Raw genomic sequence first — 27810 nt, forward strand, 5'->3', positions numbered from 1 at the left:
CAGTTTACGTTTCTAAATAAATTAAGAGAGCATGTTATATTTAAAAGAGTGTTATTCTTGAGCAGTTAAAAGTATAGAGTATTTTTAAACATCTAAAGTGAATTACAAAATGGCTCTTGTACACCAGATTATTGAACCGTATAATACCTGAAGTTTGCACTAAAAATTTAAAGGGAGGAAGATTGCATGCTTTTTATTCACTCACTTATTCAAAAGGCATTTACTGTTTATCGTGTGTGGGTCAGTCGTTGGGATGGAGGCTGGATATCCCCACATCAGGTCCTTTCCCACGGCAAGTCCGTCGCTGGTGGGAAAGAGACAATACCTTCCAGGCGACAGGCGACAGGTGATGTGACAGAGACCTGGGAGCTCAAGATAAGAGTATCAGTTCGTTCAGCCTCAGGAAAGGGTGCTGGGCAGGGAAGGCCCAAGATTCCGCGCTCCGTATTAAGAGTGAGACGGGATAGTCGGCTGGACGCTGAGAGCGTGCGGCGGGACAGGGTGGGAACCAGGTGTAGAAGCCTGAATGTCATCCCCCTCGAGACAGGAAACCCACGGGAGGCTCTGGGCTGGGCAATAACAAGGTGGTGTTTGTGGTTAGCCGGGACTTCCCTGCAGGTGCGAGGAGAGCAGGTTTAGACCACGTCCTGCCTTGGCTGGGAAGTTTCTGAGGGCATCCCGTAAACTTTAGGAAAGACTGATACCCCCTTGCAGGGGCCAGCTCTCCCACTTCCCCTCCTGCCACTCTCTCTATGCTTGGCAACTCCAACCACAGCGACTGCCTTCCGACTCCACATGTGTGTCACGCTCGGCCCCACCCCAGGACATTGGTACATGCTGTCCCACAAGCTGGCATCGCCCACTCCTCTCCTCATTGAGATCTGTATATAATGAAATCTCCTCCAAAGAAGCTTCCCTGACAGTTCACCCAAAACACCAGCCCTTTATGCTCTCTATAACTGTCCTGAAATGACATGTTTTCAATATGGACTATCTATCTCTGGGACACAGTGTGTATATTCCTGGGTATAAAACACTGGTGAACAGTATGTCCGCAATGAGTACCCATTAAATGGATGCATGAATAAGTCCTGGTTCAAGGAGGCCAGAGACGAGGTTCCAGGAAGAGATGGTCATCAGAGTCATGGTGGAGGACAGTGCCAGTGAAATCAGGGCTGAGGGAACGTCAGGGAGTAGGGACGTGGGAAGGGGCTCTTGGACTTGAGGAGTGTGTCTAGAGCAATGGAGCAAAGGCTCAGTCACAAAGGGCTGGACTGGGCTCCATGGTCTAGATAGACCAGGAGAAGGCACGGCAGGCCATCCAGTCTTGGACTTGTGCCCCAACAGGGCAGGGGGACCACATACTCTCCCTACTCACCATCATACACAAGTTGGAAAACAAAGAACCAAAATAATTTAAGTGATAAAAGCACATTCAGATGTTACTCGTGTGAACACATTAACACGAGACTGGGAAGCCATGTGGCCGAGTGCCAAGTCCAGGCACACAAGATGACGGAGAAGCCGTCCCTCCCTCTGGGAAGGGGACGAGGACCGTGCTCCCGCCCTGGGCTTTGGGGAGAGGTACGGGCGGCACTGTCATGGAACTGGACAGCAAACGAATTGGCTTTTTAAGCAGGCAAATTAAAAGTCCGATGCGCACATTTCAAAATCAATTTTGGTCACAGCATGAAGGAGGGGAAGAGACAGGCCAGAACGTCAGAGCTGCATCCCCAGGGGACAGGGACAGCACTGACAAGGGGCCGCACTGGACCCAGGCTGCATGGGGAGGACGTAGACCATGAGATGGTCCGGAAGCTGTGGAGGGTGGACCCTGGGGGGTTCTGTGAGGCCCGGTTGGCTTCGCCTCCTTCCCTGCAGGGCACCCCTCCCCCCACCCTCCGCCAGGGCCCTCCAACCCATGGATCCGATCTGGTGGATGCCGTCTCAGGTCATGAAGTCAGTTTACCATCTGGGCTACGAAAGATAGGGGGCAGAGTGGATCTCCAAAACCTCCGCCTGGATTCCTGTCTGCTGCAGATCTGCACAGACAGTGGAGCCCTGGCCCCATGGGACCCAACCAGCTGGTCGCCCTACCCGGGATCTCAAACCAGTCGTGGAGCCAAGCCTCGCGTGTTCACCCACTGTTCAGGGGCGTAGGGATTAAGGAGGAGTGCGTTGTGGGTCCACGCCTGGAGCTTCCCATTGAAACGTGAGTTCTTTTGAGGGTGAAGGGGGCCCCAGAGGTGGCTGCCAGCTAAAGGGGGGGCCGCGTTCCAGCCTGCCTGCAGCTCAGGGGCTGCCACGCCCCGGGGGGGACAGAACCGGCCAGACCGGTGTGGTAGGACAGGACTGCGGAAGGAGACACAACCTAATGCCATCCAGGCAACTGCTAGGCGTTTCCTCATGTTCCCTACACGAAGCCATTCGACACAAGGAGCCCTGCCCCCACTGCAAACAAGGAGAGGCGACAACCAACACTTGCAGAATGCTGATGCCGAGAAGCGTGGAGGCGGGTGAGCACCGGGCACTGCGTCTCCCTTGTTCTCAAGGCTGCGCACGAGGGACGTGCTAGCATTCCCATCCTTTAGATTAAGTAACTGTCATGAGGCAACATTCCTAGTAAAGGGTGGGGCCAGGACTCCCATCCAGGTCCATACAAGCTGCCTGCCTGCCGCGAAATGCTACCCGGGTCTGGACTAGAGTTTCCCCAGGTTCTCCGAACCACAGGATCCAAGCACAGGGACGGAGTGGTCCAAGGCACAGGGCAGCTCTGTGGGGACCTGCCGGTCACCGTGTAGGCTGTGTAAGGACTGTCTGATCCAGCCCTCCAGGGTGTCCCACGCAGCTGCACAAAGAGAGGAGGCTGCTGTGTGGAAAGGTAGCTGCTTTACATAGCTGCTAAAGTAATGATAATAATAATAATAATAATAATAATAATGGACCATTCCCCAAAGGCTGAAGCAAAATGAACCAAATGCTTTTATCTGTACATCAAGCTGGTAACATCCAAAAGAAGAGAAAGCGGAGATTTCAGGACCCCAGCCCAAGAGATTAACATTTTTATTCAGATACACGATTTAGCTATCTCGGGAGGAGGATCTTAGGCAAATTGGCAACGGGAGCCCCATCTTCATCTTCCCTGTTAACTCATCTGTCGACGTCCAGACTCCTCTGCTGCTTACTTGTAACCTGTGATTTATTATGGAGCCGAAGTAATGAGGTCATAGGCAAAAAGCATGTGAAATTGTACAGTGGTCAAAATTCCCAGAAGGGCTTGTGATACTCCCTGACTTTTCAAAAATCTCCTTCTGCCCCAGTTCTCCCAGAGACCATCCAGGGGGCAATGTTTGACAGGGAAAATCTAGCATGAAAGTGTTATCTCATTCACTTACGTTTGATTTTTTAGTAAATACAATTTGAGAGCACTCTTACTTCTCTACTCTAACAACGCCAATCCCTGGACACTTTCTGGAACCCCGGGCACCTCTGTGCAGGTACCCACCTGGCCTGAGGGGTGGTCAGGCTCCCCTGATGTGCACAGGTGAGGTGGGGACAAAACCATGCCAGGTCGGGTCTGACCATGACAGCCACTCGCGCCAGCCAGTGGCCGCATAAGACAGTCTCTGTAGCACTTCCTTCTCTGGAAAGACCTTAAGATTCCACCTCCATTTAGAAAATGTACCTTTTGGGGTGCCTGGGTGGCTCAGTGGGTTAAGCCGCAGCCTTTGGCTCAGGTCATGATCTCAGGGTCCTGGGATCAAGTCCTGCATCGGGCTCTCTGCTCAGCAGGGAGCCTGCTTCCCTCTCTCTCTCTCTCTGCCTGTCTCTTTGTCTACTTGTGATCTCTGTCTGTCAAATAAAGAAATAAAATCTTAAAAAAAAAAAAGAAAGAAAAAGAAAATGTACCTATTTATAGATGCAAGAAGGAAGCTTTTCTCTCCTCTCTCTGGGGGGCAGGGACAAAGAACACGCAATAGGGACTCTGTTCTGCGTGTGTGTCGCAGAGCCCGTTGCAAGAGAGCCGCAGCCCGACTACCGTCCGCCTCACTGCCGGAGCCGGGCCTACCGACGTGCAGGTACACACACCCCTCGCTGACCGCTGCGCTCAGAGCAGCAGAGCACGTGCGGGACTCCCACTCCTCCTCAGAGACGTTGTTCCCGTCACCCTTTCACACACCGATGAGACACTAACAGCCCAAGTGCTCATCGTGGGGGTATAGCTTAAAGTATTGGGTCCTCACAGTTCTACAAAGCAAGCGCATCAAAATCCCTCTTCGCAGATGAGAAATGATGAATGCGGGATGTCTTGGTCTGGTTCCCTGGACAACAGAGCCTGAGTTCCTGTGCTGACCCCGTCCTAGCTCGTGCAACCCCAGGTAAGCCAGGGTGAGGCGGAGGGAGGGAGTGGGATTAAGTCAGGGGGGGGATGCACTGCTGACAGCTCTTCCCTGTATCCTACAAAGCCCTTGTTTATCCTCTTTGCGGATGAGTTTGCCTTCACAGCAAGCAGGTCCTAAGTCAAGTCACACTTCAGTGATGTCAGGGACAGAGATGCGTGGGGCTAGAGACAAGGGACAGGATGCGGCCAGCGCGGGGGTGGGGGGGTGGGTTCCTGGTATCCTCCAGGGGGACAGACAGGACTCCACTGAAACCAAAGCAAATCTAACTGTGACTCTGCCCTGTTGTGATAACGCCTGGTTTTGTGAGCGCCAGAGTCTGGGAAGCGAATGAGTCCTTTAGAGTCTTGTTACAGACACTTTGTTTAGACCTGCAGTTAGCGCGATGTTCACAGCGACACCGCTCCTCCCGATCAAAGACTCTTGGGTCAAGAAACCAGGTATGCTGTGCCTCCCTGATTAAAGACGCGGCGGGCACGGGCACCAGAGAAAGTCCGGAGCCAGGGGACAGTCACACTCGCCCAGGACAGGAGTCCGTTGGAAGCTGTGTGTGTGCGTCTTCCTGGCCCTGCTCTGCCCCATGGTTAAGTCAGCAAATCAGGAAAAAATAGAGGAACCGAAACGTCTCCAACATGCACATTTCCATCTGGGATCTGTTTATATGCCCTCTGAAATGGACTTGGGTTGTGAGGCACCTGTGTTGTCTTAGAAATGCTTTTTGCCAAGGATAACCTGTGGGCAGCGGCCGACACTGGACACCCGTCCGAGCACATGCGGCTCCGTCGGAGCAAAATAAAATGCCCCCCTTTAAGAAGAGGGGAAGAGAAAACATTTACTCTAGAAAGGTTCCTTTATGCCGCCCAAACACCGGGAAACTCGGGGCCAGCTCTGGCTGTGATGTGGTGAATAGCGCTGGTTCCGTTCCAGAAAGACTTCAAAACAAGATCTCCTCCAAAGACGCACATTCTTGGTTAGAGGCCTGAATTTCCTCAATACGCTCATTCATCCGCACGTTTTATTATGCGCCTACTGTGTGCCAGGCACTGTTCTCCCGAGTCTCCTGGGGAACAGAGGGCCGGGGACGAAGGGTGCGTTTGGCAGCAGGCCAGAACATCTGGCTCGCCGACGCTCGACTCGACTCACTTTAAAGAGAGACAGTGCTTTTCCTTAAACAGAGATGATACAGACACTCACCAGAGGAATAACATGGTGACATAAATTCAGTTACCGTTGTCAGAGGTCCTACCACGGGACTGGAGCTTAAGAGGAGGACATTTTTTGCGAAAAGAAGGAAAGGGGAGGACTGGGCCACGAAATTTACGGGTGGAGACTGGAGAGCCCTGCGGGACTTTTCCTCAACATTGATTTGATGGCAATCCGCTTGTACTTGCCGTGCGCCTCAAGTATCTTTTAGTGTTCGACTTGAACACACCCACCCACCCACACCCACACACACACACAAACACACCCAGAACAGTGTCAGAATTCAGAAATCTGCAAGTGTGTGTGTGTGTGCTCCCAAGACATGGTACTGAAATTTTACTGATTTTTTTCTTAAGTTTAATTATTTTTATAAGGATCCAGGGGAGCTCCTTAGCTAAGGAATGTAGACGGGCCTCCTCGGCGGCCACCCAAATCCTATCCGTCCTTTGTGGCCTGCACAAACTCCTCCACCCAGGAACACTTACGGGATGACCCCTCGGACCTGCCAGCTGTCCACGCTGGAGGCCGGGGGACTGTTTCATGAGCTTTGGTGTATGGAGAGCCATCTTGAGGGTTTCCGATGACTCCCTGGGAGATTCTAATCCCCGAATAGTCACAGAGCATCCTGGAGATGCGGAGCACATCTGAGAACCAATGATATGAGCCAACAGGGGGGGGAGTGAGTGCCAAGGAGACAAAACATGACAAAACAAAGAGCTCTTGACTATAGACCCAATCTACTCGATTAACCTCAACCTACATTCTGTAATACTTCAGCCGAGGTACTTAGGAAGAATGGACTGAAATTCAGATGCCCAGCCGTAAGTCCCAATACAGTCAGTAGGCATGAACTGTGGGTTCTGTCTCGATTTCTCTGGTTTAAACGCATGGTGTAGAAGGCAAGGGCGGTCTCTCTCAGGGGTCAGCAAACTCCCGTCGGCCGGGTTTTATATGGCCAGCCAGCTCAGAACGGTTTTCACAATAGGAAAATAGTTGGGGGGGGGTGTAAAAGAGGAATGATATTTCACGACAAGTGGAGTTACATGAAATTCAAATTTCAGGGTCCATAAATAAAGCTTAATTGGCACCCAGCCAGGCCCGTTCGTTTGCATATGGTCTGAGGCTGTTTTGATGGAACAGCCACAGAGCTGAGGGGTCCCCACAGAGACACGTGGCTGGTAGAGCTGGAAAGACCTGCCACCTGGCCCTTTACTGACAAGTGTGTGGACTCCCGACTGGTGGGATGACTCTGGGAGCCTGGCCAGGTGCACAGACCCACCAGCACCTGGACCCTCACCTTCAGCATCTCACTCCCTCCGCACACTGTCTCATTCCACACTCTGCCGACCCTTTCTGGAAAATGCACAGACTGATCCTGGCAGCTGGTGGGCTGCTGGCTGGTCAGCAGGATCTCTGTGGCTCCCACCAGTCTGGGGATTTTCTTCCCAAGAGGCCAATGTGTTATTTCCAGACTGTTTATGCTTGCAGTGCGTAACTGTAATCATGTTATTTAAATAGAACGTTACAGAACATGATGAGCGTAAAGAGGGACAGTATGATGGTTTTCAGAGAAACTCAGTTAAACATTTAAGGAAGACAAAGTGAGTAGTTAAAAATAATAGAGGAACGAATGAATGCATGTTTATTTAGGTGACGGAGGGGCCACTGAACAGGAGGAAGAAACAAATCTGTCAGTACCAGGAAGGTTCTGCGCTCAGATTTTGTCAAAATTCTTTTAACATTCTTAGTTGACTTTTGGGAACCTGGAACTGAAGCCACAGGTGACGGCTGCTGGGTATGCAGGTATCAAAGGATTGTAAAAACACATATGGATTTTGTAAAAACATTCAGCCTTTTAAACTCGGGCATTTAATGTGATGATCCAACTCCAATCCCCCTCAGGTCAGAGGAATGGTTTCTGCCATCCTAGGCTTGCTTCCCCGACACTCCCCGCTGTTCACGTAGGACCCGTGTCTCCCCACAGTGCAGGACACCTGACCAGGAACTTTCAACCCTGGTCAGCTCAACGCCAAGGCAGCCTCCACCCTTCCTCTGTCACTCCAACTCCAAAGAAGCCGGACCCCAAGGACATTTAAAATTTCCAGAATTACAGATGCTTTGTTATTTAACACTCCACCACTGGCTAGGCAAGAAAAAAAAAATCATTTAAATTTGGAACTGTTAAAAGGAAAATTCAGATCCTAGAGAATAAACATACTCAGGAAGGAGACAGAGCAGAGCCACAGTCTAGACCCTCAAGACCCATGAACACGCTCAGACAGCTGACCTGTCACCCAAGCACAGGGACCCCGGGGGGCACACAGGGCCCGAGGCATCCACGCACATGGTGCTTTCCTGAGGTTTTCACACCAAAGCCTGCCCGCTGGGACTCTCCCCAGATCTGAATAAAGTCTGAGGTGAGCCAGCAGGTGGGCTGAGGTGCTGAGGGCATCCTCTGCTGCCCCCGTCTCTGCCCACAGCCCATGCAAGAAACCTCCCGGCCTGTCCGGTGGCTGGCCAGCCGCCTCGGTGTCTCTGTGTGTGAGCGCTCATCTATGGCACCCACGGCAGCAATCCCAGACACCTGCACCCTCTTTCCTAGGACTAAAAAATCAACCTCGACTGCAAAGCCACCTCGAAACACACAGTTGCAGACGCTGTGAATTTTTAATCGGCGTCCTCGCTTGTCACAAAGATCTTTGGGACGATACAGCAAGCTCTCTCCCTCACAATTCCCCACTGACCAAGAAAGAAACCCATGTCTGCAGCGGCATCATCCCCCCCCCCAAAACCCCCCAAAACAAACAACAACAACAACAACAAAAAAACAACATTCTAGCAAGCGGGTGAGAGCAGGGGCTTCGGTGGACTTAGCTTCCCACACTTGCTGCTGCTTTTGGGAGGGTAACTACCCCCGCTGCAATCAGCGGCTCTCCCCTCCCCAGCGCCTGGTTTGCTCCATTCGTGGCATATTTATAGTGACTGGGTTTACTTGGCATTGAAAGTCAAGATTCTAAAAATGAGCTCTAATTTTCGCCACACAGACAAGCTAATTTTACCTATCTGAAAACGGTGAGCTTGCCTAAATAATAATCACATACAATTCCAAAAATACGTAAACATTTCAGCGGTTTTAGAATTCCCACTCCATAAAACGTATTTGAGGTATTCATATTTTGAATGTCACTGAACGAATGGCCTCTGGCTCAGGGACTCACGCGGGACTTTCTTCTTTGGAGACAGATGTCAGTGCCATCTGCAGCAATGGGACCCCCATGTCCCCCCCGTACCGAGGGTGGTCTCCTCCAGTGAGTGTTCTCATCCCCCACCTACACCGCACTGTATCAGACGGTGTCCTGGCCTCAGATTCTGCCTCCTTCCCGAAAGCGTCCTGTGCCTCGTGCCTTCTCTCCTCTTCTGCTCAGGAACCCCATCGCCAGCTGCGTGTATCCACGGCTGCCACAGTCCCCACACCCAATGGGGCCTCAAACTCACACCCACCCGTTTCCACATCTCCCCTCTCCAACACACGCCCCTTCCTGCAATGTCATCACATCCTCGCTGTTTGCGGGGCAAAGAGCATCACTACAGTCCCGATGCCCAAAGGGCAGCCACGGTCCGCGACCACACCCCTCTGTAGGAACCTCCAATACACCCTTTCCTGTCCACGGTCACCGCCACCACTCGAAGGTCAAGTTTTTAAGGGACTTTTGAGGTCCTTTTACTAGAATGAATTTTTCTCTGATGCAAATAATTTGCCTTGACTTTCAGGTTGGCATTTTATACACAATGGTTTTTTGTTTTTTTTTTTAATCTGAAGTGGGAAACACCAATATTATCAAATTAAAGTAAGTATGATCTGGCCGTGTTCTTTAACTCTCTACTATCTGGACCCCCAGAGTCTGGAGCAACAGATCAGTGCGAAGTGATGTGGGCTGGGCTGCGGGGAAGACAGCAGGATCCCGGATGGGGGAGTAGGGAAGCTTACGGGACAGTAAATGTCAGCTCCCCTTCAGATGCATGAGAGCGACAGGGAGACGCAGGGCTGGCCGACAGAGGGAAAGGACCAGAGGGACCAGAGGGAGGGCAGGTCTGACCCAGGAGCCAAGCCTCCCCTAGCTGCAGGAAAGGGCTGGTGGGACATAAGGAGATACGGGAACAAGATCTGTATCCAAGTCCTGAAGCAGCAATCCCCTGCACCCTCCCCTGATTTCTCTCCACCAGTAATGCTGTGACTCGGAGGCGAGTTCGCTGTCCAGACTCAGAATGTCCTTTTCACAATGAGACCTTGTTTTACTCACTGGGGACTCCTGCTTCCAGATCTGCGTCCCTGGGCCACGTCCAATAGGACCAGGCTGCTCTGGAGTTCTGCCCCCGCCGTGCCCGTGGGACCCCCACTTGCCAGAGCCCATCTGTGGGGAGAGAGAAGCAGGGGAGCGAGGCTCCTGGAGAGAAGGCAGGCGTGCCTCCATGCAAGGGAATGCCCAGTGGAGAACAGACACCAGCGGACTGGCAGGTCGAGGCTTAGAGATGCTGCCACAGGGCACAGATGTCCTCAACCACCTGCAGCCGCTGGGGTCACTTGGGCAACTTGGAAAACACACAGAAGCCCAGGCCTTGAGGCCCTGAGGCCCTGAGGCCCTGGGGAGGGGAGGCCACTCATCTGCCTCGGGGCTTTCTGCATTCCTTGCGCATCTCTACCAGGCCAGGAAAAGCATCATCAGAAGGCCAGAGACTCCAGCTGCTCCCGCACAGTGGAAAATGAGTAGCAACTGTTTCCATTTCTCTGACACTTGTCTTCGAAGATTGACTGTTTCCTAGCCCTCCACCACGGTCTCCCCTCCACCACGGTCTCCCCAGTTCTATTCTTTTCCCCCTCATCTCTCCAGCTAGGGTTTGTGGGTTTCTCTGTTTGAATAAAATAGCCCTTATCATGCCCTTGTCTGTTCTTCAAGGGCAGTGAGCTCAGCCCTTTTTCCTGGGGAGCACCCTTTGGTTCCTCCAAACAAAAGTTGTTGTTTTAAACACTGGGGACACGTTGTTGGAAGTAATAAATACGGCGGCACATGGTGAAACTTGCAAAGGAAGACGCCAGGCTCCAAAGACACGCCCCTCCTTTCAGTTCCCAGAAGACAGGAATTCTTGGGAATCAGTAAATTAGCACCACAGATCCCGGGCTGGGCTGCGAGGCCAACACGCGCCATCAGGCCATTTCAAGCCTGTGAGATGAGGTTCTGCTGCTGCTTCTGAGACTGCGTCTGGGAGGCTGGAGAAAAGGGACAGCTGGACACTGGTGCCGATCAGCCTTGAAGTGTCCCGGGGCAGAGGGGAGGGGTCCGCAGCCCCTGACAGTCTGTGTCTCAGCAGACAGTGGGGAGGGGTCAGTGGCGACTCATAAAATGCAAGACTGGCCAGGCAGGGGTTGTGCAGTGGAGCAGAGGGCATGTGGATGGTGAACAGTGGGTGTGGCACCAAGGTCACGGACATAGTCTAGGGACAGTGACTGTGCCCAGGTGGTGGGGCCTGGGGCAGACACAGCTGGGGCCCCCTCAGTCCTGGCTCCCCAGAGTTGCCACCATCACGCTCTGCAGGGGCAGTCACCAGGGCTGGACTGCAAGCCAAGCCAGGATGGGATCCCTGTGGCCAAGGCTCAGGGGCGAGACCTCTGCTGCCAGGACAGCCTTGGATGCTCTGGGGTCCAAGCAAACATGCGGTGCAGCCCCCCAAAAAGCCAGATCTGCACTGTGAGGCTCTATGCATCTGAAGGGCCTGGACTCTTCCCCGTGGCTAGAAGGGTATGGCCCCCCTGCCCCACATTTAGGCACACGTGGTCCTGGCCTGGCCAAGCAGCTCCACAAGGTCCCCTCCCTGACCACTGATTTCCCTGGAGAGTGACACTGGCAACAACCCCCGGAGAAGAGATTATTAAGCTCTCCACCCCTAAGGACACTGATGTGGGAAGTGAGTCGGTCACTGGGCTTATTTACAACGACATGCCTCTCGCCTGAAATTGTTCAGAGGCTCCTTGTATCTTAAACTTTCAAGGAAATAAATGGGTTAAGTTGCTCGAGGTGTGCGTTACATCTCAGTAAAGCTGTTGGTTTTTAAACATTATGGAAACCAAATGTTTGTTTCAATGTAAATTTTTCTGCCTACCAAAACTCTATAAAGTTCCAAGGACACTTCTGGAACTCCCTTGAAACTTCACTGATGGTGTAACTTTCTTTGTTTCACTGCTTCATGGAAAGGCACTCTTCCCTCCTTCTTGATTTTCTTTCCTAGAAAAAGTGCCGCCTTCGCTGATGGTGGCTGTCACGGCGAAGGGGCTGACTACAGTCAGGGGATCCAACCGAGGAGGGAGGACATCAAGGACCCTGGGAGTCAGGGTCCGGGGCACCTTCCGGAGATGGAGAAGGCTGGAGGGAGTGAGGCAGGGATGCGGACCTGGGAGGCATGGCTGTGAACCTGGACGTGTGCTGCTCCGAGACAGAAGTGTGTGTGTGTGTGTGTGTGTGTGTGTGTGTGTGTGTGTGTGTCCACACACATGAATTCACGGAGGGGAGGAGGAGAACACAGAGCATATGTACATGTCAGTAACAGGGAAATCTGAAGGAGCGTGATTGGGAATTCCTGTATTTAGGATGCACGAGATACAGACAATTTAAGAAGAATTTGAGAAACTGTACTTAAAACAATGATTTTTTTTTTTCCAAATAAAAGTTATGGCTGCATTTTTAATTTTATAAGTGATAAAATAATAATAAGTGAAAAGTCACTTAAAAAAATTCTCTCTGGATTTAAAACAATAACAACAATAATAATTATCTTTATTATTTTACTGTGTATGGGCCTTTCCTTTCTGTCAGTAAGTCATCCTTAGTTTAAAAAAACATTAAAGATTCTGTGACCCTGACTAATTGACCTCAGTGACCTGTGTGTTTATAACTGCTAGCTAGTCCTAGGAACGGACAGACGGGACAGTGGAGAGATGGATGGGCTGGTGGACAGACACAAGGACAGGACATTTGTTGTCCACAGCAATTCCTTTTCTTTTTTTTTTTTTTTTTTTAAGGTGTTATTTATTTATGACAGAGAGAGTTAGGGAAAGAGGGAACACAAGCAGGGGGAGCTGGAGAGGGAGAAGCCAACTCCGTAATGAGCAGAGAGCCCAAAGCGGGACTCGATCCCAGGACCCTGGGATCATGACCTGAGCCAAAGGCAGAGGCTTAACCCACTGGGTCCCCCCACCCAGGGGTCCCTGCACTGTAGTTCCTGCCCTGTCAGAAGCAGGTGACAATCGTGCCATCCTTCTAGAGCTGTCCCTGGCTTCCTGGGTACACAGCAAGCACAAGACTGACCCAGCAGAAGCGATCAGTGAACGGTCTCCGGTGAGTAGACGGGCCATCTCCCTCCATCCGGGCTCTCAGAACACGTTCAGAGCTCCCAGCCCTATTCCCAAGCTGCCTCCGAGGAACTCACCAGGTGAAAGGCAATGCATTTTGTCAACATTACAGAGGAGCAGACCAGTTTCGGGTTATGTACCTGTCTCTGTGCGCCCACGTGAGCCAGGGCAGAGAGGGACACACAAGATAAGTGATGTGGCCCCTGGCGACGACTCCTGAAGGACAAGCACAGCTCGGTGATAAAATCACAGTGGCTGGCCTTGAGTGCCACTTGCCACAAATACTACAACTTTCAAGCACCCGTATCAAATGGTACACAAATTTAGAAGCCCCACATTCAAAGAAACTCCCACGCACATGCACACCAAACAGGGTAAATTTGATCCGGAGATTAACCAAATCCCGAGCTCGCCCAAGCTGGGCATGTACAGGAAGAGCACTCCCATTTATGGCCACCCGCGTCCCCTCCTTTCAGCCACGCCAGGGGACAAGGGCGCTATATTTAGGCAGGTCTGCGACTCCACATGCCAAAGCGAGTGAACTACATACAGAGCCTTCTTCCATGGGCTCTTCTTCCAAAGGCCGAAACAACAAAAATAACAAAACAAAAGCCTAATAAAATGGCAAGCGTGATCTACGGAAGAGGGGGAAGACAATCCCTCAACGTGCGGTGTTTTTCTAGATGATTCTAGCTTGGAGAGAGCTGGCAACTACACAAACAGCAAGCTTCTGCACGCGCGGAGCGTGAGGACCCTTCCTACGCTTCCTTCTGACCAGTCCATGTGCCCAGGCGACAGGCAGCCTGTGGGGACACTCCTCTTCCACAGGCTTGTGGCCCCACGAGGACCGGCACAGCTGTCGTCCCTCTCAAATTACCGGCAGGTCCCGCCCTGTGTACCAGCCCAGCACCTACAGGCTAATAACGTGGGGCTGAGCTTTTAAAAAAGTCCATGATTTATTGACATGCCACATGACACATTCCTATGAAAGGAGCTGCACACGTTTTAAATTCTAAGTTAAACACTGAACTTATGTCTCTAGAAGTACCTACTGAAAGCCACACAATGCTAATAAGGGAAAGAGCCCAGAATGTGACAAAGTATGGAACAAAGTGACTGAAGTCGTGCCCTAACTACAATAGGGAGAATGAGAAGTGTTGCATTTACCCTGTGCACTTTCCAAAGTATATTATACAGCTTTTGATCATTTTATTTCCGTTTTGTTTTTAAATAAAGCACCGAAAATTTTCCACTATATTTACCAAGGCCCACAATTATTTTAATAGGAGATCCTTTGGGGTGCCTGGGTAGCTCAGTTGGTCAATTTCGGCTCAGGTCATGGTCTCAGGGCCCTGGGGTTGAGCCCCACATCGTGTTTCCCCTTCTCCCTCTCCTCTGGCCCTCCCCCTTCCCAGACACCGCCTCCCAAAATTAAAAAAAAAAAAAAAAGAATTAAAAATGAGGTCTTTCGGCACACGCATTTTTAATAGACTTTTTTTTTTTTTTTTTAGCAGTTCCACAGCAAAATCTCATAGCAAAATTCAGAAGGTACTGAGAGTGGCCATATACTTTCTGCCCTCACACGTGTTATGGCCTCCCCAACTAGGAACATCTCATAACAGGTGCATATTAAAACTGAGGAACCTACAATAACATCATTACCACCCAGAAACTATAGTCTACATGAGGATTCACTTGGTATTGTCAGTTCTATGGGCTTGGACCAACATATAATGACATGTATCCAACATTATAGGGTCATTAGACTAGTTTCACTGCCCTACAAATCCTCTGTGCTTCCCCTACTCATCTCTGCCCTCCGCCCTAACTCAGGGAAGCCACTAGCCTTTTTACTGTCTCTGAAGTTCTGTCTTTCCTAGAATGTCATAGAGTTGGAATCGTACAGTACGTAACTTTCTCAGATGGCCTCCTTTCATTGAGAAACATGCATTTAAGGTCTGTGTCTTTTCATGTTGTGATAGCTCATTTCCTTTTAATGTGAAATATAATCCATTGTCTGGATGTACCCAGCACATGCATTTTAAAAGAAAAAGGGAAGTGGTTCTAATGGGCCAAACACAGTATTCTCTGTCTCCCACTCAATGCAGCTATAAAAACTGGCCAGGTGCATGGCGCAGCTGTTGGAGGACTCTGATAAGTAAACTCTAACAGGTAAGTTGGGGATGAACTGCAGAATTCCCAAACCTCCAAATGGATGCGAAGTTACCACTTAAATTTTTTTTTTTTTCTAATCCTGGACTCAGTGCAGCCTAAGCTCTGCAGAGGGCAAAGGTACTGACAGAGCATACTGCAGGACACACCTGCTAGTGCCAGGCTCCAAGAAATAAAAGGGGGGGGGGTCTCCTGATGCTCAGAGAGAATGGGGGATTCTTATGTATTCTTGCCTCTCTTAAGACATCCTGGGGTAGCAGAGGAGCTGACAGCAACAATGGCAGTGGCAGGGGTCCCACGGAGCCCGAAACTGACGGGGGGATCCTCTTCTCTCTTACCAGATGGGCTGAGGTCCCATAAGGGCAGAGTAAACCCCACTGTTTTTTCCACTCTTTGTTCTGCTGCTTTGCCCCTGAAGTAATCAGTCACAGGAAGAGGAAGTGAAAGCAATGTAAATAAAGCCCCAGTTTTCTGGCTAGAGGACCAGAAGGGGAAGCCTAGAGAGTAGATCTCACTGAAGAGATCGTAGGGAAGGAGCAGCTCAGGACACTCCAGAAAGTCATTTATAGACTTCTGGTGGCATCTCTGAACTGTCCATGTGTGGAAATGATCCTCGCATCATGCCACAGGCTTTGAGAACTGCTCCATGAGACAGACCGCCACCCAGATGCCAGGCTGGCCACCGGCAACAGGAACCTGGGGAGATATGAATGCACTGTGAAGGCTTTGTACACAGAACCAACATGAAAACAACCACACAAAGCTTGTTGGAAATGTAAGCTCACACCCAAATGAGTCAATTACTTGATAAAACAAAAAAAAGAGTGTTCATATTGCTATAAGATTTAAATAAAAGCCAGAATATCATAACATACTATTAAAAATGGGAATATTAGGGAAACCCAAATTTACTCATTATGAAGAACCAGGAAAATCTCAACTTGCATAGAAAAAGAACCCACAGAGGCCACAAGATGACTGCATATTGGGGTTGTCTGATAAACACTTTAAAGCAACTGTTACAAAAGCACTCCAAGAAGTAAGAGCCAACACACTTGAAATAAACAGAAATGTGGGAAGTTCCAGTAACGAAACAGAAGACACGAACAGGAACCAAATGGTAATTTCAAATTAGAAAATATAATAACTGAAACAAAACAAGGTTTCATTGGATGGGCTCAGTAGCAGACTCACCAATTCTGAGTACATATCAATAGAAATTATCTACACTGAATAACATAAAGAAAAATGACCACCAAGAAACAACAAAGGTCTACAGTGCAGATCAACAGAGTCCTAGAAGGAAGAGGGAGAAAATGTGTGTCAGAAAAAGTATTTCAAGAGATAATGGCAGAAAGCTCCTTAAATTTTGTAAAACTCATAAGCCTACAGATTTGAAAAGTTCAATAAATCCCATACAGGATAAATACAAAGTAACCCATACTAAGGGACATCATAATGAAACCACTTAAAAGTAACAAAGGACAATGTACGAATCTTGGGAGCAACCAGGGAAATCTACATTTCTTATATGTGAATGATTTGAATGACTACAAAAACTAATAGCTAGGATGAAGTGGAAGGAAAAGGAACCTAAGCCCAGGTTTCTATACCCAGCAAATATATCCTTCTTGTACAAAGGTGAAATAAAGACATTCTCAAGGGAAGGCAGACCCAGGGAATTCACTGCCAGCAGAACTGGTCTAAAAGAATTGCTAAAGTAAGTTCTTCAGATAGAATAGAAATGATGTGAGAAGGAAACCCAGAGCACGAGAACAAGAGAAATAATAAATGTAAAACATTATTTTCATCTCTCGAGTTCTTTAAAATACAGAGGTAACCCATGATCATGGAAGATACCTATAGGATAATGAATTATATTCCGCATGAAATGAGAAAGTGTTGGTTCTAAGGAGACTGTGAAAAGTTTGCATATTTTAAGCCCTAGGAAAACCATAAAAATAAACAAAGGATATACTAAAAACCGAAAGAGAAAAATTAAAACAAGATATAAAAATTATTAAATAACTCAAAATGAGACAGGAGAAGGGAAACTGGAATGCAAAACAGGAAAGAAAAAAAATAATTAAATGATTGACCTAAAGCCACAAAGACCATAAAAATTATAGATCAATATTGTTCATTTATTTAATAGTTAAATATAGTATAATGGTTTGATGTAATGACTTACTGCAAATGATCTAAACATTGCAGCTTAAAGACAAATTACTCAAATACAGACAGTCCCTGACTCAAATCATTCAACTTACAGTTGTTCAGTTTTTTGGACTTTATGATAATGTGAGAGGAAGACACACCCAGTAGAAACTGCATTTCAAATTTTGAATTTTGATCTGTTTCTTGGGCTAGTGTTGTCCAGTATGATACTACCTCATGATGCTGGCCAGTGGCAGGGGCCTGAATATAAAGTCATGAAGAGAAATAACCAACACACTTACAACCATTCCTTACCCACAAGACCATTCTGCTTTTTTACTTTCAATACAGCATTCCATAAATTACACGAGATGTTCAATATTTTATTACTACACAGGTTTTGTATTAAACAGTTTTGCCCAGCTGTAGGCTCATGTAAGGTTTTGAGCACATGCAAGTTAGACTAGTCTAAGCCCTGATGTCCAGTTGGTTAGATATGTTGAGTGCATTTCTAACTTACACTATTTTCAACTTATGACAGATTTACCAGGACATTCAGGAAACTCACTTTAAATATAGTGAAAAGGTAGTTCAAAGTAAAATGATGCAAAAAAAAATAACACCATAAAATACAAACCAAAAGAAAGCTGGGTGGCCTTAAATCAAGATCAGGCAAGGGGAAGTGTTAGACAAATGAAAGAAAAGTACTGGGAATAAAAAGAGAACATAACACAATAATAAAAGGACCAATTTGCCAAAAAGACATAATAATCCTAAATTTAAATGCATCAAAAAATGAAGCTTTGAAATACATGACACAAAAACTGAGAAATACAGAGAAATAGATAAATCCACAATTAGATTCTGAGAGATAACTAATACGAAATCTATAGGATATAAAAAATTGAACAACTCTACATCAACGGAATCGAACAAATCTACATTAATCAACCAGATCTGATATTTCTCTAACTTTACCCAACCGTAGCAAAAAACACAATTTTCTTTTTTTTTTAAACAATTTTATTTATTTGAGAGAGAAAGAGGGAGAGGGAGAGACAGAGAGGGAAAGTAGAGAGGAAGAGGTAAAAGTAGGCTCCTTGATGAGCAGGGAGCCCAGTGGAGCTCCACCCAGGACCCTGACATCATGACCCGGGCTGAAGGCAGATGCTTAGCTAACTGAACCACAACAAATGTATTTTCTGGTGCACACAGAACGTTCACCAAGACAGTACATCTCCTGGGTCATCAGACAAATCTTGCCAATTGTAAAAGAAAATTGAAACCAGACAGTATAGTTTCTAACCATACTGAAATCAGACTACAAATCATTAACAGAAAGAGAATCATAAAAATTATAAGTACTTGGAAATTAAACAACATACTTTTAAATAATTGATTGGATAGGGAGGAAGGCTTGAATATAAATTTAAAAAATCAAAATTGGTAATGTGAGATGATACTAAAGAAGTGATTAAGAAGAAAGGTATAGCATCAAATGCTCATCTTAGCATTTGAAATTTGAAATGTCTCAGATTGATAATCTAACTCCACCTTTTTCAAATCTGAAAAAGAAGAAAACACCTAAATCATGAGAAGGCTGCCAATAATAAAGGTAAGAGCACAGAAAACAAAAAGAAATAGAGATGAAATTTGATTCTTTAGAAGGATCAATAAAATTAATAAATTTACAATAAGAATGACAGAAAAGAGAGAATATACAAATTAGTAATATGTAGAATTAAAAAGAATAGATCACCACATAAACCACAGACTTTAGAAGGATTATAAGGGAGTGGTTGGCATAAATCTGTGTGCACAAAATTCAACAACTTACATGAAACAAACTTACTCTCCCCAAATCACAAACTCCCAAACTTACTGAAGATGAAATAGAGAACCCAAGTATACTTCCCTACCAATCTGAATTTATAGTTAAGGTACTTATGAGAAAGGAAACTTCAGGCCCATAGGATTTCATGGGAAAATTCTACAAAATATTTAAGAAAAATAAATAAACTATACCAATTCTATATAATCTTTTCCAGAAAATGGAAGAGGAGGGAGTATTTCTCAACTCATTTTATGAGGCCAATATTACCATGCGGCCAGAGGCAGAAAAATTTATCACAAGAAGAAAACTATATACCTATATCCCTCATGAACACAGATGCAAAAATCCCCCCAAAATTAGCAAATAGAATCCAACAATATATAAGAAGAATGCCACACGCAAGTGGGTTTTATCTCTGAAATACAAGGCTGGTTCAATATTCAAAAATCAGTAAATGTACTTCCAGTTATGGAATGAATAAATCATGGGAATAAAAGATACAGCACAGGGAATACAGTTAATGATACTGTAATAGCAACGTATGGCGACAGACAGTAGATATGAGTGGTGAGCCCAGCATGTTGTATGGAGTGTTGAATTGCTATGCTGTACACCTGAAACTACTGTAACATTGTGTGTCCACTATACTTCAATTCAAAAATTAATTTATTTTTTGAAAGACTGACAAATTAAGTTATAGGACTTTGAGTCAAAATCTGTTTTATGAATTAAAAATCAATAAATGGGATGTCTTTTCCACCATTACAGTATATGAAATAGGCTAGTTCACTTTTTAAAAAAACAGACGAATAAATAAAACTCACCAGATTGACCATGTACACATGAACAGATCCACTGAAACAAAGAAAAGCATTTGGCCTAATTTAATACCAATAATTCTCAGCAAACTAGAATAGAAGAGATGGGATCTTCCTTTACAAAACACCTCCAGCTAAATTTTATACTAAATGGTCAAAAGCTGGATGCTTTCTTCCTAAGATTGTAGCAAGGCAAGAATGTAGACAGCCTCGGGGCACCTGGGTGGCTCAGACCAGTTAAGCATTTGACTATTGATTTCAGCTCAAGTCAGGATCTCAAGGTCCTGTGATCAAGCCCTGTGTTGGGCTCTGTGCTCAACAGGGCGTCTCTTGAGATTCTCTCTCTTCCCCCACCCCTCCTCCCACTTGTGTGTATGCTCGCCCTCTCAAATAAATAAATATATCTTAAAAAAAAAAAGAAACCCTCATTCCTCCTGTTCAACCTCAGATCGGAAGCCTACACTATGCAATTAGAAGAGAAAAAGAAATAAAATAATGGGAAGAATAGAATAAAAACTATACATATCTTCTAGATACATATAGATGGTCCTAGAGAATCTGCAAAAAAACAAGACAAAAACCTCATAGAATTAATGAATTTTGCAAGTCAGAGGAGATAAGGTCAACACACAAATCAATTATATTTCTTACAATGATGAACTAGAAACTGAAACTTTAAGGAGCCATTTATGATGGCTCTAAAAAGGTAAAATATTTAATTATAAATATAGCCAACGTGGAGAGAATCTATACGCTGCAAATGACAAAATACTATAAAAAGAAATTTAAAAAGACCTAGAAAAATGAAAAGATATATCTGGCTCATGGACTGGAAGACTCGAACAGATTTATAGATTTAACAAAATTTTAATCCAATTTCCAGCATGATTTTTTTTTTTTTTTGAGATACAAACTGATTCCAAAATTTTGTAAAAGAAGGCAAAGAATGAGAATAGCCTTTCCCACAACAATTTGGGGGAAAAACAAGAAAGTTTGAGGAATCACACTACCCTGTTTTACGAGTAACTTTCAAGCTGCAATACAAAATGGTGGTAAAGGAACAGGTCAGTTAAACAAAATACCGAGAATCAAGAAATAGATTCTCACAAATATGGTGAACTGATTTTTGATGAAGGTGCAAAGACAAATGAACAAACAAATATCATTTTTTCATTTTCCTTTTTTTTTTTCCCCCCAAAGATTCTATTTATTTGATAGAGAGAGAGAGAGAGTGCGGGGAGGGTCAGAGGGAGAAGCAGACTCCCCGCCTAGCAGGAAGCCCGATACAGGACTCGATCCGGGCACTCCAGGATCATGACCTGAGCCGAACACAGTCACCCAACCAACTGAGCCATGGAGGCAGCCAATGACAGCATTTTCCATATGGTGTTAGAACAACTGGATGCCAGAAGACAACAATGAGAAGGAGGAGGAACAGGAGAAGAACTTTGATGTAAATCCCACACTTTAAACAAAAATGAACTCAAAAGTGAATCACAAGCTAAATGGAAAACTCAAACCACAGAAGAAAATCTCCATGGCCTGGGGTTATTTAGGCAAGAATTCCCAGACATGACACCCAAAACATGTCCAGGGCACGAAGTGGAGGAGGAAAAAAAAACTAAAACAAAAAACAACAAGATTCTAATCTTTTTAGGAAACTGTTAAATAACCAAAAAGACAACCTACAGCCTGGGAGAAAAATACTTGCAAATCCCATATATGACCAAGGAGTTGTATACACATATATAAAGAACCTTCAAAATACAGCATAAGAAAACAAAATCTAATTAAAAATAGGCAAAAGACTTGAACAGAGATTTCCCCAAAGAAGATACACAGATGACAGATAAACACAGGAAAATGCCCAAAGCCATTAGCCATTGGGCAAATGCAAATGAAAAACCATGATGCACTCCTACTTCGGACCTATAAGAATGTCTGAAAGGAAAAATCTTGGACATTCTGAGTGCTGACGAGTATATGAAGCAAGAGGAACCCTCTGATATTGCTGGTGGGAATAGAAAATGTACACCTACTCTGGAAAACAGTCTGGCAGTTCCTTACAAACATATACCGCATGACCCAAGCAATCCCATTCCTGGGTAGTTACCCCAGAACAATGAAAGTTGAAGTCTGCACAAACACCTGTGAAAGAATGTTTACAGCTTATCAACACACAAATCATGCAACAATGAGAACAACCTGGATGCCTTGAGATGCGTGAGAGATAAGCCAACTGGCACAGACCTGTACAACTGAATGCTACCCGTCCAGGAAAATAAGCGAATTGATACATATACGAAGTTGCACCTCAGAGCTGAGATATCCAGTGAGAGTTATAAGGACCCTGAAGAATTACACCTCTATGGCCTCCTCAAAAAGACAAAAGGGTAGCTATGAAGATCGGTGGCTGTCTGAAGATGAGAAGGGGCCGGTGTGAGCGAGCGTCTCAGGGGTGACCTCCCTGTTCTGTATCCTGATTGTGGAGGTGGCTGCGCAGACCTGTACGTGCATTATAATTCACGGAAGTGGGGGCGCCCGGGGGGCTAAGTTGGTTAAGCGGCCGACTCTTGATTTCAGCTCCAGTCACGATCTCAGGGTCGTGGGATCGAGCCCAGCAACTGGCTCTGTGCTCCATGCGGAGTCTGCTTGCCCATCTCCCTCTGTTCCTCCTTCCTGCTCACACTCTCTCTCCCTCTAATAAATAAATAAATCTTGAAAGAAAAAAAAAAGACCTTCAAGAACTATACACCAAAGAAGCCAGTTTGACTCTAGATTTTAAAAAATTAAATAAAATTTAAAAATACAAAGAGAAAATAACTGAATTTAAGTATCAGTCTTGAAGACAGAAGTCCACAGAAAGTCCTCTCTTCCCACCTCCTGGATACAGTGATGATTCCTTGTTGCCTTTTTTAAGGAATAACAGGAAACCGTCGTTAGAGGTCAGAACTTACTGTTTTCACTTGTGAATAACGGCAGCACAGAGAAACATCCTGGGTAGTAAGTCAGAAGAAAGCAGAGAGATGCCTGCATCAGCAACAGAGGCCGCGCCCGGCACGCCCATCGCTTTCGGGGTCCGGCGACTCCTGCGGGGCATCACATTTTGACGAGCAATGGAAAGCAACTGATTGGTTCACGGCCTTTAGTCCTAAATAACGAACGAGTCTACCACTTGGTTATCCTCTGGGCTAGTCACCCTACTTCTCTCCTCTCCTTTACCACCAGCACCTGCCGGAGAATCAGCAGGGGCTTCACTGTCCTCTCTCACCTCCTAAACCACCTCCAGCCTTTGCTGCCTGAGCCTTGGGACGTCACTGCCCACCTCTGCCCTTACGGCACACACGTCCCCTGGGGTCTCACTCACTCTCCGACCTCGGTGCCATCAGCACCGCAGCACAGCAGAGAAACCAACCAGGTTGGTGTTACGTATCGTAATCTCGGTTCCCGGAGTCTGCTAGGATGACAGTGAAAACTACGGGAGACTCAGTTACATGTGAACTTGAATATTTGGGATGTACTTAGGGTACAATTTCGTTGTGGTTTATCTGAAATGCACGTGTAAGTTGGCATCCTGTATTTTATCTGGCTAGTCTGGCCTCACCAGGTGACGGCAACCTCAGGAACATGGGGCCATGGGACCCCTCAGAGGCAGGAGGGGGGCCCTTCAGAATGAGGCCATCACGGCGGACTCAGCAAGCACCTGTTCTGAGTCGGGTCCCCCGCTGAAGCCCAGCCTTGCTGCCAAGGGGCAGAAGCCCCACTTCTGCACGTGCCAGGCTGGCTGCCCTCCATGGCCCCTCGTTCCAACCACATGCAAAGCAAAAGCTGTCATTTTGCTCCTCACTCCAAACAGGTGGCTCCAGATTTCCTGTTCCTGCTCTGCCAGCCACGAAAGGGCTCACAGAGTCAGATACTGGGCCAAGGACGCTTCTGCTGCTTCCGGCTGCGTGACTTTGAACAAGCCCATGCATCTCGCCGCGCCACACATGTGGTGATGCCAGGAGGACCTGCTCTACCCTCCACGCGGGGCTCCGGGGACAATGTGTTCTCAGCACTGGCAAAGGGACGTGCCAAATGCCCTTCAAATGTTAACTGTTCTCACCTTCATTGCTGACGAGGTCACATCCCTAGAAACGCCAAATCATGTTCTTCCTCCTCATCCTTCACCCGCAACTAGTCACCAGTCCATGAGTCCCATCCCTGACCCCTGTCTGACAGGCCTCCACTTTCCATCCCCGCCCACGGCCTGACCTGAGGGCTCACAGCTGCCCCCTCTCTCCTGACAGTGGCCTCCCAACATGGCTGCCAGCTGCAGCCTTGTCCTACCATGGCTCCCAGAGCTCGTTTCCCAAAGACAGCAGATGAGCTGGCCTGCCTTCTCGAAGGACCAGCCTCCCTCACCATCCTGAACCAGGCCAAGCACTGCACACCTATCCTTGCTCCCGCCATGCCCTGACTGGGAAGAGCCAATCATTCATTCCTCAGCCAGCGACCTCCCAGGCTCTCCGAGGCACACAGCAGGGTGCATACAGTGTCTGTGTACCACAAGCGGACGTTTCCAGGAAGCTATGGAGGGCAGGTGGGCAGCAGCGGCCAGCAGAAACCAGTGCCAGTCACTAATTACCTCCAGAGCCAGGAAAAAAGCTGCCTCTCTTGAGGAACAGGAACTTGTCCTAATTTCACTGATGAGAACCGTGGAAATCAGTGCTTCCCTTTCTGCCCAGCTTGTCAAAAACACAAAGGCAAAGCTGATGCCCATCACTGCACAGAGACTCGCTTTCCCAGCTGAATCTCTCCTCTCTCTGCTCTGCCCTGGCCTGGTTTTCTGTTTATGTGTTCACTAACGTTCCCACATACAGACCCTCAACCGGGTTCCTTATGGAAACAGACGGGGCAGAGAGGAAATCAGTGGTGTAAGAAGAAATCATTGGGAAGTGAGATGTCCTCCCAAATAGTGGCAACCTTAGGTTGGCCACCTTTTCAAATGATATTGGAGAGACAGTGCCCATCCTTGGGCCAAGAGTATCGAGGGCATAATGTGCCATTCAGGGGACACAACACAGTGGCCGGTCCCAGTGTCTGCTGCATCAGCCATGGGCTGCTGGCCACTGGAGGCCACCAAGCACCACCCATCTTCTCTATCTTACTTTGAAATCCAATGGCTCATCGCTGGGGAACTCGGGATTCTAAAGTGACAGGCAAAGCAGAGTGTAGGCCCCCAGCAGAGTGAATGGGAACCTCGCGAGGTCACAGCGCAGGTAGTCTACTCAAGAAGGATGTGTCTGGGGGACGCCTGGGGGGCTAAGTGGGTTAAGCCTCTGACTTCGGCTCAGGTCATGATCTCGGGGTCCTGGGATCAAGCCGCGCATCAGACTCTGCTCAGCAGGGAGCCTCCTTCCTCCCCTCTCTCTGCCTGCCTCTCTGCCTGCTTGTGATCTCTCTCTCTGTGCATCAAATAAATAAATATAATCTTAAAAGAAAGAAAGAAAGAAAGAAAGAAAGAAAGAAAGAAAGAAAGAAAGAAAGAAAGCTGTGTCTGTGTCGCACAACGATCTGTGCTCCAGCAACCTTTAATCTTTTCTTGACCCCAAGATCAGGGGACCCCCCCACCAAATAAACACCAATGTGCAGGCAGAGAGTGAAGAAGCAGTGAGTCATTGTTCTGAGACTCAGACATGACTGTCCAAGCCTGGGCACTCTACTGCCCCTCGTCCTGCTTCCCTGGGGACCTCAGCCTCTCCCACCTCCATGCTGTGGGTGGGCAAAGCTGGTCAGATGACTGCACTGAACAGCAGAAATTCAGCCCCGCTGGACCTCACACACACTCCTCTGTCTGCATGAGCACCCTGACCTTCTTCCCAGCCCTGGTGCCCCTCCCTTCTGAGGACTCCTGCACTGGTCCCTCGGACATGGAGTCTGCCCTGAAGTCTGCAGTCATCCTTATCATCCTGTACTGCCCAGACGGTGACCCAGCCCCTCTCCCCACCTAGACGGTACAGTGCCCCTCAAGCAGCTGCTATGAGGTGGCCGAGGTCCCATCAGTCGCCTGCGCTCATGGGCGCACAGTGCACAGCCCTCGATGAGAGGCTGAGGATCCCGAGGCACATGGGAGCAAGGCCGAGATGCTGACACACACGGAGGGAGCTGGGTTGACAAGACACAAGAAGGAAATGAGGTGACAGGAACCAATAAGAGATCTGCCAGAAGGAAAAGTACTGAGCTCAGATGCCTTGTCTAACCGGTTGTCCCCCCCGCACTGGTTTTAGCTTGGGAATATTTCTGACAACCTTGAAAAGTGACCTTGAAGACAATCGGGGAAGTCCCTGTATGCATGAGGACGTCAGCGCAGATAAGGAACCACTGTTAGTTTGGTTCCCAGTAAGGAGAAGACAGGACGGCCAGGAAAACCGCGTGGGGAGTGAGCGATGCTTATGGAACCATCTGCAAACAAACCAACCCATGGGGGCTTTGCCCATAGAATAACCACGCCAAAGAAAATGTTAAAAAATGTTATTCTTGCCAATGGGCATGTGGGAGCTCCCACACTATGATCTCTAATTCACACACACTTGAAATCATCCAGCCTATGTTTTGAAAGGAACACGATTCTGGTTTTGTCATTTAAAATCATCCATTGGATGGAATCAACTGAATCTTCAAATCAACATCGGTTTATTATCAAATTCATGTAAGTCCCCTGAAAAGTGATCTATTCCAAAATTATCTCTTTGTATATTCTAGGGAGATACTAGTTTAAAGTTACTGATAATGTAAAAAAAAAAAAAAAAATTGCTGGGGCACCCTAGTAGCTCAGTTGGTTAAGCGTCTGCCTCTGGCTCCCATCATGACCCCAGGACCCAGGGATCGAGTCCTGTGTTGGGCTCCTTTCTCAGTGGGGAGCCTGCTTCTCTCTCTGCCCGCCACTCCCCTTGCTTATGCTCTTGCTCTCTCTCTCTCTGACAAATAAATAAACAAAATCTTAATATTTTTTTTTCCAACTCAGAAGCTGGGGAAGTCCAGGAGCTTGCTGGAGGCTGAGTCCTTGTGCGCGTCGGCCCAGGTCTAGTGGAGGGGGCCTGTGCACCAGGCCCAGGCACACACTCACACGCACAGATGCCCTGCAGCCCAAACTGCGCGCCCCACCCTTGCCCGAGTTCAATCCCTAAAGTGCCAGAGGTAAGCTCCTACACAATCTGATGCCTTGGTAAACAAACTTACATTTGACGCCCGATACACCTGCATGCATTAGGCCAGTGAAAAGCAAAGAGTGACCCAGCCGTTCCGCCCCTAGGTGTTTACTGGAAAGGAACCCATGGAACATGCTGTCCTTAAAGAGGAATGAACACGAAGTCTGGATGCTGAATGAAAGAACCAGACCAAGAAGACTGTGTGCTATACCTACAGCCCGGCTTGTAGAAGATTCTAGAAAATGTACACTCCCCTGTGTGGCAAACAGCTGGTCCCTGGCGGCCCAGGGACAGGAGCACACAGAGATGGCTGCAAAGAGGCACATGGAATACGTCTGGGGGTGACAGACGACCCCGCAACTTGCCTGTCATGGCGATTTCAAGGATGTCAACCACGTGCCTCTCGTGGTACATAAGCTCGCCTCAATCTGTCGATTCAAAATATAGTGCGTCTTTTCCAACATACGAGGAGGAAGAATAAATCTCTAACAAAGAACCCCAGTCTTCAAAATGCGAAGCAGGACTGAGTGAGTTAGCTCACCTGTAGCGGAGAACCAACAGAGCCTCTCGCTACAAGACCAGTATCTCTGGGTGTTTGGGGGCTCAAGTTGGCAAAGAAGCCAACTCTTGGTTT

The 27810-nt window shown here is 47.5% G+C and overlaps 1 protein-coding gene across 10 annotated transcripts in view; it reads right to left on the reverse strand.

The window, feature by feature from the left end:
- COBL (cordon-bleu WH2 repeat protein) overlaps nt 1-27810 on the reverse strand; it is a 261173-nt gene that overhangs the window by 214770 nt on the left and 18593 nt on the right. Inside the window, exon 1 of one of the 10 annotated variants that reach the window (XM_082692847.1) lies at nt 9905-9992. The exons of the other annotated variants lie outside the window; for them this stretch is intronic. The gene's annotated coding sequence lies outside the window, so the exon portion shown is untranslated. Of the gene's footprint in view, nt 1-9904; nt 9993-27810 lie in introns of those variants that run through there. 10 annotated transcript variants of the gene reach the window in all.

The sequence above is a fragment of the Mustela nivalis genome (assembly GCF_964662115.1).
Source record: "Mustela nivalis genome assembly, chromosome: 12".
NCBI lineage: Eukaryota > Metazoa > Chordata > Mammalia > Carnivora > Mustelidae > Mustela > Mustela nivalis.